Raw genomic sequence first — 10,434 nt, 5'->3', positions numbered from 1 at the left:
GGGGCAGTGGGGGGCAGCGAGGGTCTTTTTAAAGAGCCAGAAGCTGGGGCGGGGTGGGGTGGGGCAGCCATGAGGGCACTGGGACAGGAGGCAGGCTCAGGGGGCACTCAGGGAGCAGGCAGGAGATGGGGCCTGGCAGGGGTCACCCCATTATCCCTTCCCCACCTCCAACTTCCCTTCCACACCCCCTGCTTAGCAGCAGAGACACTGGATCCAGTTCCCTGCAGCAGCAGAGAGCTTCAAATCAATTCAGACCTTTTAACTGGTCTCCCGATTTGATTTGGATTCAGAGTTTTGGCTACCGAATCAGGCCAGATCTCCTCCAAGTCGAATAAGCACCCAAAGCTTCATACAACCCTAATAAGCACTAGATGCACCATCAGAAGTCAACATCAACATGTCATGATTCTTTCTGTGCTGAAGCCCCATAGGACAAGTGAGAAGTGGGAGAAGTGTATGTAATAAAGAAAGGAAACCAGATCAAACTTTCACTCCCACTCCCCCCAAAAAACTTCCCAAAAAACCAGGAGCCAAAATGTGTATGAAACAAAGGACAAAGCATTTTTTTAAAAGTACAAGAAAAGACAAAAGAAAATGCCTGGATAAGGTCACCAAAGAAGTTGAAGTGGTCACTGAAAGTGGTGATTGCAAAACACTTTATCAACTCCATAAGATTCTAACCAGTACGTTTACAATTGCTGGAGTGCCCTGTTAAGGGTAAATAAAGAAAGATCTTACCAACAGAAAAAAAACAAAGAGCGTAATGGCCAGAACATTTTCAAGAGGTGCTGCACAGGCAAGTGTCACATACTGGCTTTGGCTGAGAAGCGAAACATCCCAAGCTAGACATTGCTGCATATCACATTACAAATGAAGATGTGAAAAAAGTTACCACAATAAAATTTTAAAACCTTGGAAAGCTACAGATGGAGACCAAATCACCAGGGAAATATTGAAAGCTTATTCTGATGAGACTAAGGATAAAAAAAAAAAATCAAATTTTTCAATAAAGGATGGGGCCAGAAATTTTTTTCCAGAACAATGAAAATAATGGCATTGTAGTCAAACTGCCAAGAGAAGTTATTTAATTGACTGCAATAATTGGCAAGATCTTACATGCTTTTTACTGACAGGCAGTACCATTTCAAACAGAATGCAGAAGCAGTTGAAGCAAAGGCGAAGGAAGAGCAGACTCTCTTTTGACCTGGAAGATCACATTTCAACCAGATTTGTATTGAATTAGAGCAGCAAATAACAAAAAGTAATCGCTTATAAATTTCATATATTTCAAGAAAGCATTTGACTGCAATTCATCCTGGAGTACCTTGATATATTATGCTATATTAGCAAAAGAATGGATGTCTGCAAGCTTTTATGTCAATGTGAAGCTTGTACATTTAAAGTTTATAAATTTGGATAAATAGGGTAGTATGGTAGGTTAAATGAGGATTTATTCTCTAACCTTTCTTGTTTATCGTTGTCACTGACTTCATTAAGAGAAAAATAACATGGATGGACACAAGTATCACATAGCTCAGCAGCAGTAGATTTGATTTAGATTTTGATGATGGTATAGGTCATCTAAAGTATGGCTCAATCAATATGCAAGGAAAGACTGAAATACTATCCAGAAAAACGAGATAACCACAGTGTCCCATAACTTGAGCATTACTTTAGAATGTGGGTCAATGCGTATCTCTTGGCAATTATGAGTGAGCCAATGGGAAGGTCCAGAAGAAAACAACATTACATATTGACAAGGTGGTTGACAAATGTGAAGCCACATTTATCATCTTAAACAAAATTGGGTCCACAATTCTCCAGAATTTGGGTAAATTCTGAATTCAGATATTTTGTCTACCTTAATACATGGATGCAAAGGCTGGAAGTCCACCAGAAATACAGCCAGACTTACGAATATCATCAGCAGTGTACAACCCAAGCAAAAGCCAGACATTAAAGGCGGATATTTATCAGAGTTTTCAACCAAGTTATAAAGTACAGAAGGCAAACTTCTGGGTCATGCGTTCATCTGGTCTTGCTGACTTGAGTTCATTCAGTCACATCAAAAGCTCTCTGACTGTCTCTCTTGTTATTTCATGCCTCAGCTTCTCCCCTTCCTTATCCAAATAATCCTTTTCAGGTGTCTGGCTACAGCTTAATGTTTTTTATGAAGACTGAGGCAAAGTAGCTGTTGAGTAGCTATGCTTTCCTTTTATATTCTGTTAACAGTTCCCCCTGGCAATTTAGCAGTGGACTCATGGCTTTCTTGATCTTTCTTTCCTGGCCAATGTACTTACAGAACCTCTTCTTGTTGTCTTCAGTCTCCTTTGCCACAAGCAGCTTGTTCTTTATCTTTGCCTAACTGATTTTGTCTTTGCAGGTTCTTACAATATATTTCCTGGTGACCTGCCTGATTGACCTTGGTGGCCTGCCTGGTTTTTCATTGCCTGGATGCTTTCCTTTTGCATTTGAGGCATCCTAGAAGGTCCTTGTGCAGACACATTAGACTCTTACCATTTTTATTGTGCTTTCATTGTGTCAGAACAATTGCTTGTTAGGCTTTTCAGCCTTTCAGAAGCTCCCAGCTCTCCTAGGTGTGTTTATCCCTCAGTCTATCTTCCCATGGCACCATGTCTGTTAGTTCCTTGAGTCAAGTGAAATCTGCCTTTTTGAAATCTAGCATCCTAGATTTGCTGACTTTATGGTTTCCCTGTTTCAGGATGTGAAATTCTATCATATAGTAATTACTTATTCCAAATTGCTCTTCACCATCACAGCCTCTACCAGTTCTTCCCTATTGGTCAAAACAAGATCCAAAATAGATGATACCTTAGTTGTATCCTTAACCTTCTGGAACAGAAACTTATCTTTTACACAGATTAGGAACTGACTCAACATTTTATGTTTGGCTGCATTGTTCTTCCAGCAGATGTCTGGAAAATTGAAGTCTCCCATCAGTACCAGCCCATAGCTTTTGGATAAATTTGTCACCTCTATGAGTCCATGGATTTCCAGGGTAAGTGTGCCATAGGGCAATGGGTAGTACACCCAAAAGTAGCTAAACTGATCATGTGCTCCGAACAGAATTCACAGATGAGAAATTCATGGGATTTAGCAGCATCAGGAAATGGCTTGTGAGAGGCAGGGGTGATGGACCTTTGTTCATGCCCTAAACAACATCATAGAATAGATTCATATTGAAAATGATTCTCCAGATTATCCAAATCATCTTCTCAAAGGTTCTTTAACTAATATGGTGGATTAGCAAAAGGCTTATTAGAGAAGTAATTTTCTGTTCTCGGCAAGATTATTTTGATTCAGTTTTGAAAGCTGCCACACAGTCAGTAGCCACCTCCTTTTCCCAAATACACTCAAAATAAGAGACTTTCTTTTAACCAAAAGTAAAATCCACCCTGTATGAAGAATGTATCTTTCATTTCTCCAAAGGGAAGAAACTCCAATTTAAAACTAAGCACCAAACTTAGCTTAGGAGATAACTGGAAGTGGGCCATTCTAGTGTTTCTCCCAATGCATTTTCTAGTTCTCATAAATAATTCTTGGAAGATCTCTTAGCATCAGTCATAAATTATATAAACAATTCTTTTCTTTTAAAGGATTGCTCATCTGTCCTTGGGGCCACTGCTCCCACATGGGTTTGCACTGAATAGTATCTTTCCCAGTAGATTGCTCTATAAATATCAGTAAGATCCATTTTAGAGTTAAGTCCTATTAAATATGAATCAAATTAGCAAGAATTGGGTCTTGTTACTGCTGTATTGATTGATCCCTATTTATTTGTAGCAAATTAAGGTTGCAGGAGACCTCATCAACCTACTTAGCCGTGAGTTGCAGGACGAACTGAAAAAAAGCTTAGGTTCACTCAACACAGTCAAACCCTGACTTAAAGTCTTATATGAAAAAAAGAACACCTGTTATCCTACCTTACTGGGCGCTATGTAGTGCATTAAATACCTCAGGTCAAATTCGGTGTACACTTATACCCAGGATAAATGCATTAAGGACAACAGAGTTACTACAGCTTAACATCTGTGACACAGGAACCAGAATAGGGTCCCTACAGGACGTACCAGGGTTTCTTCCTTTGGAAAACACAACTTGATTGGGATGCTTACATGTATGAGAAATCCTACATTTCCACCTCCGCTTGAATAAGATCCTGTCATCACTGCTCTCAAATAATATGTCTGAATAGAACCCATCCAATGTGGCTGCGGGACACCAACCATAATGTAGTGATGAAGTATTAGAACAACACTGCTGCAAGGGGGGTCTTATCACCCTCTAGAGCCAGTAAGATTTCAGACTCAGTCCTGGTTTTAGAAAGAGCTTCAGGGCCAAATTCTGTCAGGGTTGCTTATACACTACACAGGCATCTGAGAATCATTCTAGTATTTCTGGAGTATTAGGAACAGAAGAGTATGGATATCTTGAATAAAACTCTGCCTGAAAACCATCCATTAGAGGGGCTTTCTTGTCTACACCACTCCGACTGCTTTCTTCACTCCTCTTCTTCAACTAAGTTGTCTAGACTGTCATGCTGAGCATCTGGAAGCTTGAGTAATCATCTCAAGATGCATGATCTTGTGCTCTGAGTGATGAAATATCCTGGAGAATTTTCCAAAAATGCGTTTGATTCGAACATGATTTGTGTAGATTCCTCAGCTTAAGCATACCAGATTTTCCTAGGGACCAGTCCAAAACTGTGCAGCGAACTCCCACAGTGACTAAGAACAGCTACAAGCAAGACGTGTTTCTTCAGCCTTGTTTTCAATAATATAAACACACTGTGGACACATAATGTATTTAAAAAAACAAAAACCTCAATAAAAACAAAACAGCACTGCCCACACAGTACCTCATGTCATGAGACGGGGAGCAAACAAACAAACTACATGTGACAGATGCTTTCTGCATCATTTAATGCACCACTGAATGATGTTGGAAATCATCATGATGACAATGGCAAAAGAGCTGCTTTAGAATAAGATAATACAACAATATTTAGGTCCTGCAAAGTGCTTTTCATCTGCACATCCTCAAAACACAGAAAGGAATTCAGAATTGATACTTCACTACCTGAATGGGAAAGCAGGGGCACGTAAGGGGTGAAGCAACATGACCAATGTCACATCACAGAACAAAAGCAAAAGAAATAATATTACACAGGTTATGTAATTCCCAAGCCAATACTATATCCACTATGCTGCACTATCTCTTTAGAAAATGAACACCTGCTTATATGTTTCAAAAAGGCATATACTAGGACATTGCCAGCATGATTCTCTGAATTATAATGAGGCACTACATCCAGTTGATTTTTCTACCTTGAAGGCACACCAGTAATTTGAAATTATTTGTCTCTAAGTTTTCCTTTATAAAAAATAAATAAATATGGCATATCCAACCACTTCTTTCTCTTTATTTTATTGACATTGGCCTCCTTTTAAAGGCTTGCTTTGCTATTTCAGATTATGGCTAGCCTTGATAAATGCAGAATAAAAACAAACTGCTCTGAGAGGAAGACTTTCAAAATGTACTCTTTGCTAGAGTGTGGAAGAAAGATCAATACTGCATTTTGTTTTACAGATGGTTACAATAGCAAGCTTCCCAATAGGGGGCATTACAGTCTGGGAGTATATAGGGTTATGGCTAGAAAGTTGGAGAGCTCTACCCCTGGGAAGCACTCGATAAGGGAAACCAGCATGTGTGGAGGAAGGATAAAGTCAGAATGTTGCACTGCTTTGGCATTCTTTTCTTTTGTCCCTGAACACTGGATATGGTGTCAGAAGCAAGTTGGCTCCTGCATATACAGGAAAGCAGAGCGAAGAAACTCAAGAAACACAAAAAACAAAAGAGAAAATTATAATTAGGGCAACTTACCAAATTCCTTCTCCCAAACAGATGGACATGAAAGGGGATGTGTTTAGCAAGTGGACATTCTTTAAATCACAATGGGAAAATTATGAAATTGCAAGATGGTTGCATACAAATAAAAACCAAATGAAAGTAGCTATGCTGTTAGCTGTAGTGGGAAATGGTTGCCGTGGGGTCCAGCTCCATCTGGACATGTCAGTAGCGCACACAGGAATGATGCGCGTAAAACCTTAGGAAGGCACCAAGAAAGCGTTTTCAGCCAACAAAAATATCAACTACAAATGGTATCTTTTCAACATTCACAGTTATGAATTTGGCATAACAATGGACCCTTGTGTTGCTAAACTATGAAGAATGACTGACTTACACAATGATCAAAAAAGATGTACTAATTTGCAAGGTGTACTAGGAACAACATTATCAAGCAGAAATCTTCAGCCAGCCCATGCTATCTCCACCATGGCTTGTAGGTAGGTGAAAACCCAGGTTTGTGTCTGGAGGCAGAGCGTGAGTAGAGCATATCCAGATGTTTCACCAAATGCCAAAGAGAAAACCTAAAAACAGCAGGAAAAACACCCCAAATTTGTGCAAAATATGGACGTATATGAATCAGTGGAGATGAAACTAGCTGAAAAGGGAAATTTCTGGTACTGTGGAGAGAGAGAAAATATAATGAACACATGCAGAAGCAGTCAGATAGGAAACTGCTGAAATGGGGAAAGTGTAAATTGGAGCGCAACTGTGGTCACACCTCCCAATAACCTCAGGACCCAGATTGATGCAGGGAGACCCCCTCAGCTAAGGGAACATGAGGGCCCAGGTAATGCCTCCACTCCTCAACTCTAAATGGCTTTGGAAAATGTCCTGATAATAACAGATAACCAGAGACTCCAGCTAACCAGAGCATATGCAGGAAAGGCCGGAGCTGGGTTTCAGAAATAATTTGGAACAGTGTTGATTGAACTTTCTCTGTCTGGACCTTTTATCAAGCACACCTGTCTGGGCCAAGCATGTGAGTCATCACACCTGCCCCTGATCCCTGGCTAACTAACCTGGTTCTCTGCATCTAGAGCGACCACCCGTCCCTAGTTGGGTGAGACAGTCCCATAAGGAGAACCTCAAGTCCTGGTCCTGGGCTGCATAACTCCAGGACAGCATTTGTAACAGATTTGCAGCATTTACAGGGATCTGGAAACAGTGGGTTGCCCCTTGCAGACTGGCAGCATTCCAGCCTGCAAGGGCTCCCAGGAGGGGGATGCAAGGGGCACTGCATGCATGCGCACACCCACACACCTGCACGTGGCCAGGAAACAGCCAGGAAGCATGAAGAGCAGCTCCCTGCAGGTAAATCAATGGTGGGGAGAAGGTATAGGGACTGGGAAGGGGGCAGACTGAGGCCTCCACAGTGAGGGAAGGAGTGGGGAAGGGCTTGCAGGGGGGAGGAGGAAGGCAGGCATGTGTCTTCAGCCTCATGTTCACTGCTTTCTCCTGGCTCTTGTCTCAGCTTTGTCTTTCCCTGACCCTGATCTTTGATAGTCCCTGAACCGGCACTGGCTCTGCTCTCTCTGGTTTCCCAGCATCCCAACTCAGCTTGACTTCCTTGACTCTGATCTTGGTTCTCTGGCTCCTGACCTCAGTTTACGTTTCAGACTCTGTCTTTTGGATCTCCCCTCTCAGCTCCAGTAACCTGTACCCCCACTCTGCTGACCCCAAGGTTGCTCCTAGTGGCCTACCACAGGCCTGGCTATTTATGTCTGGGCTGAACCCTCACCCCCTGCATTTTGATTATGTGCTCTTTCCTCCTCTCTATCTGCCCCCACAGTCTATGCATGGGGTGGGCAAGGTGGGCACCAGCTCCATGTTCCAGCAGAGAGGGAATGAGAGAATGGGGACCTATCCTTGTCTGGCCTGTAGGTACCACCATCCTAAGTATGGTTCCACCATCATGCTTAGTACCACCATGCAGCCTGTGCCACCATGCAGTGCCATCATGCTTAGTGCCACCACTCCAGCCTGTATTCATATGCACACCACACTCAGGGCACTAACACTTCAAGTTACATCTCTGCTCCACAAAAACATTCTCGATGCCCCTCCCCATGCCCCCTCAGTATCCCAGAACTACTATCCCCATCCCAACTGTATACTCTTCTTGTCTGTTCAGCCCTTCCCTCCACCCTGTGCCTGGTCTTGTCTATTTATATTGCAAGTTCCTTGTAGTAGAGACATCTTGTCCTCTGTGAAATACACAGCCTAGCTCCATGGGGACCCATTCATGTTGGTCCTGCAGGCATTACTATCATAAGCATGATAAATAAACAATGGAAAATGTTGCACAAATCAGGGCCATATGTAATAATTGTGGCAGGACAGAGTATAACAAAGCTTGCAAAAACATTCATCACAGCAAGAAAGCGAGCCATGATTAAGAAGACAATGAGATACTGTATACATATAGCAATGCAGAACAAACCATTCAGATCAAATGGTTTGTAGAGCTCAGGTTACCTCCAGATGCAGACAAAGCAGCATCAAGCAAACCAATAGGCAACTGAATGTTGAACAGGACATCAGTTAATGTGATAGGCTACAGTGACTTCCTCAGCTATAGAAACTTTCCACCAAGTAATATTGCATTGAAATTATATGATAAAATTAAAATACCACCAAGGTCAGTGTAAATTGCAAGCTATAAAAAATGTACAGTGCAAACTTTCAGGTAATGCAGACAACTCAGAAGCAACCCATTCAGCTGAAGCCAAGTAACTCATAAACCTAGGGATGCTAAACCTGGAAAAAATTATCTGTATAACAGACACATAAGCAAAACCACAATATGACTGAGTTCAGGATCCTGAGGAAAGGAAGCATAGAGAGCAGCAGAGTAAGGATCCTGGGTTTCAGAAGAACAGACTTCGACTCACTTAGGGAACTCATGGGCAGGATCCCATGGGAAGCCAGTCTAAGGGGGAGAGGAGTCCAGAAGAGCTGGCTGTATTTTTAAAGAAGCCTTGCTGAAAGTGCAGGAACAAATCATTCCAATGTGCAGGAAAACTAGCAAGTATAACAGGAGACCAGCTTGGCTTAGCAGGGAACTCTTTGGTACACTAAATCACAAAAATGAAGCTTATAAGAAATGGAAAATTGGACAAATAACTAGGGAAGAATATAAAAGCATTGTTCAGGCATGCAGGGATGAAGTCAGGAAGGCCAAAGCACAATTGGAGGTGCAGCTAGCAAGGGACATGAAGGGTAACAAGAAAGGGTGCTACAAGTATGTCAGCAACAAGAGACAGATCAAGGAAAGCCCTTACTCAGTGGGAGAGGCAACCTAATGCAGGTGTTGAGGAAAAGGCTGAAGTACAGAATGCCTTCTTCACCTCAGTCTTCACAGGCAAGGGCAGCTCCCACACTGCTGCACTGGGCAGCCCAGTTTGGGGAGAAGGTGAACAGTCAACAGCAGCAAAAGAACAGATTAGGGACAAATTAGAAAAGCTGTACATATACAAGTCCATGGGGCTGGATGCAGTACATCCAAGGGAGCTGAGGGAGTTCCCCAATGTAATTGCAGAGCTACTGACCATCATCTTTGAAAACTCATGGTGATCGAGGGAGGTCCCATATGATTGGAAAAGGCCAAATATAGTGCCAATCCTTAAAAAAGGGAAGAAGGAAGGATTTAGGGAACTACAGACTGGTCAGCCTCACCTCAGTCCCCGGAAAAATCATGGAGCAGGTCTTCAAAGAATCAACTCATGGTGCTCCAAAGAGGTCCGTCAGGACTGGAAGAGGGCCAATGTTACGCTCATCTTTAAGAAGGGAAGGAGGGAGGACCTGCATTGGTATAATCTTTGCCAGTAGATCGAGGGAAGTGATCTGGTGAAGCCACATCTGGAGTACCGTGTCCAGTTTTGGGCCCCCCACTACAGAAAGGATATGGGCAAATTGGAAAGTGTCCAGTGGAGCTCAACAGAAATGGTTCAGGGGCTGGGGCACATGACTTGTGAGGAGAGGCTGTGAGAAGTGGGCTTATTTATTCTGGAGAGGAAGAGACCAAGGGGGAAATTCAATAGCTGCTTACAACTCCCTGCATGGTGGTTCCAAAGAGGATGGAGCTGAACGGTCTTCAGTGATGGCAGATGACAGAACAAGGAGCAATAGACTTAAGTTGCAGCAAAGGAAGTTGAGGATAGCTATTAGGAAAAACTTTCTCACTAATAAAACACTGGAAGAGGTTACCTAGAGAGTTGTGGACTCTCCATCCTTGGAGACCTTTTGAAGACCTGGCTAGACCAAGCCTTAGCTGGGATGATCTAATTGGGGCTGATCCTGCTTTGAACAGGGGGTTGGACAGAGATGACCTTCCAAGGTCCCTTCCAACCTTTTTTTCTATGATTCTATGAAAAACAAATTTCCAAAGCAGACAGTTCACTTTGGCATCCCTATGCTGAACCTACTAATAGGGCTGTGCAAAATTTCACTAGCAGTTTTGTTTTGACACTGTTTTGACCCATTTTGAACTCGAAACAGTGAAAT

At 42.5% G+C, this 10,434-nt stretch overlaps 1 long non-coding RNA gene across 1 annotated transcript in view; it reads right to left on the bottom strand.

The window, feature by feature from the left end:
- LOC109315325 overlaps positions 1-9,728 on the bottom strand; it is a 61,182-nt gene extending 51,454 nt beyond the window's left edge. The window contains exons 1-2 of the long non-coding RNA XR_002102478.1: positions 9,607-9,728; positions 5,696-5,824 (exon numbers count right to left, since the gene is read on the bottom strand). This is a non-coding gene — a long non-coding RNA (uncharacterized LOC109315325). The remainder of the gene's footprint in view (positions 1-5,695; positions 5,825-9,606) is intronic.
- Positions 9,729-10,434: the final 706 nt, after the last annotated feature.

Source organism: Crocodylus porosus, unplaced genomic scaffold (assembly GCF_001723895.1).
Source record: "Crocodylus porosus isolate Cpor-Errol unplaced genomic scaffold, CroPor_comp1, whole genome shotgun sequence".
Classification (NCBI taxonomy): Eukaryota; Metazoa; Chordata; order Crocodylia; family Crocodylidae; genus Crocodylus; species Crocodylus porosus.
Note: the sequence above shows the minus strand (reverse complement) of the source record. Positions and strands in the feature narration are given on the sequence as shown.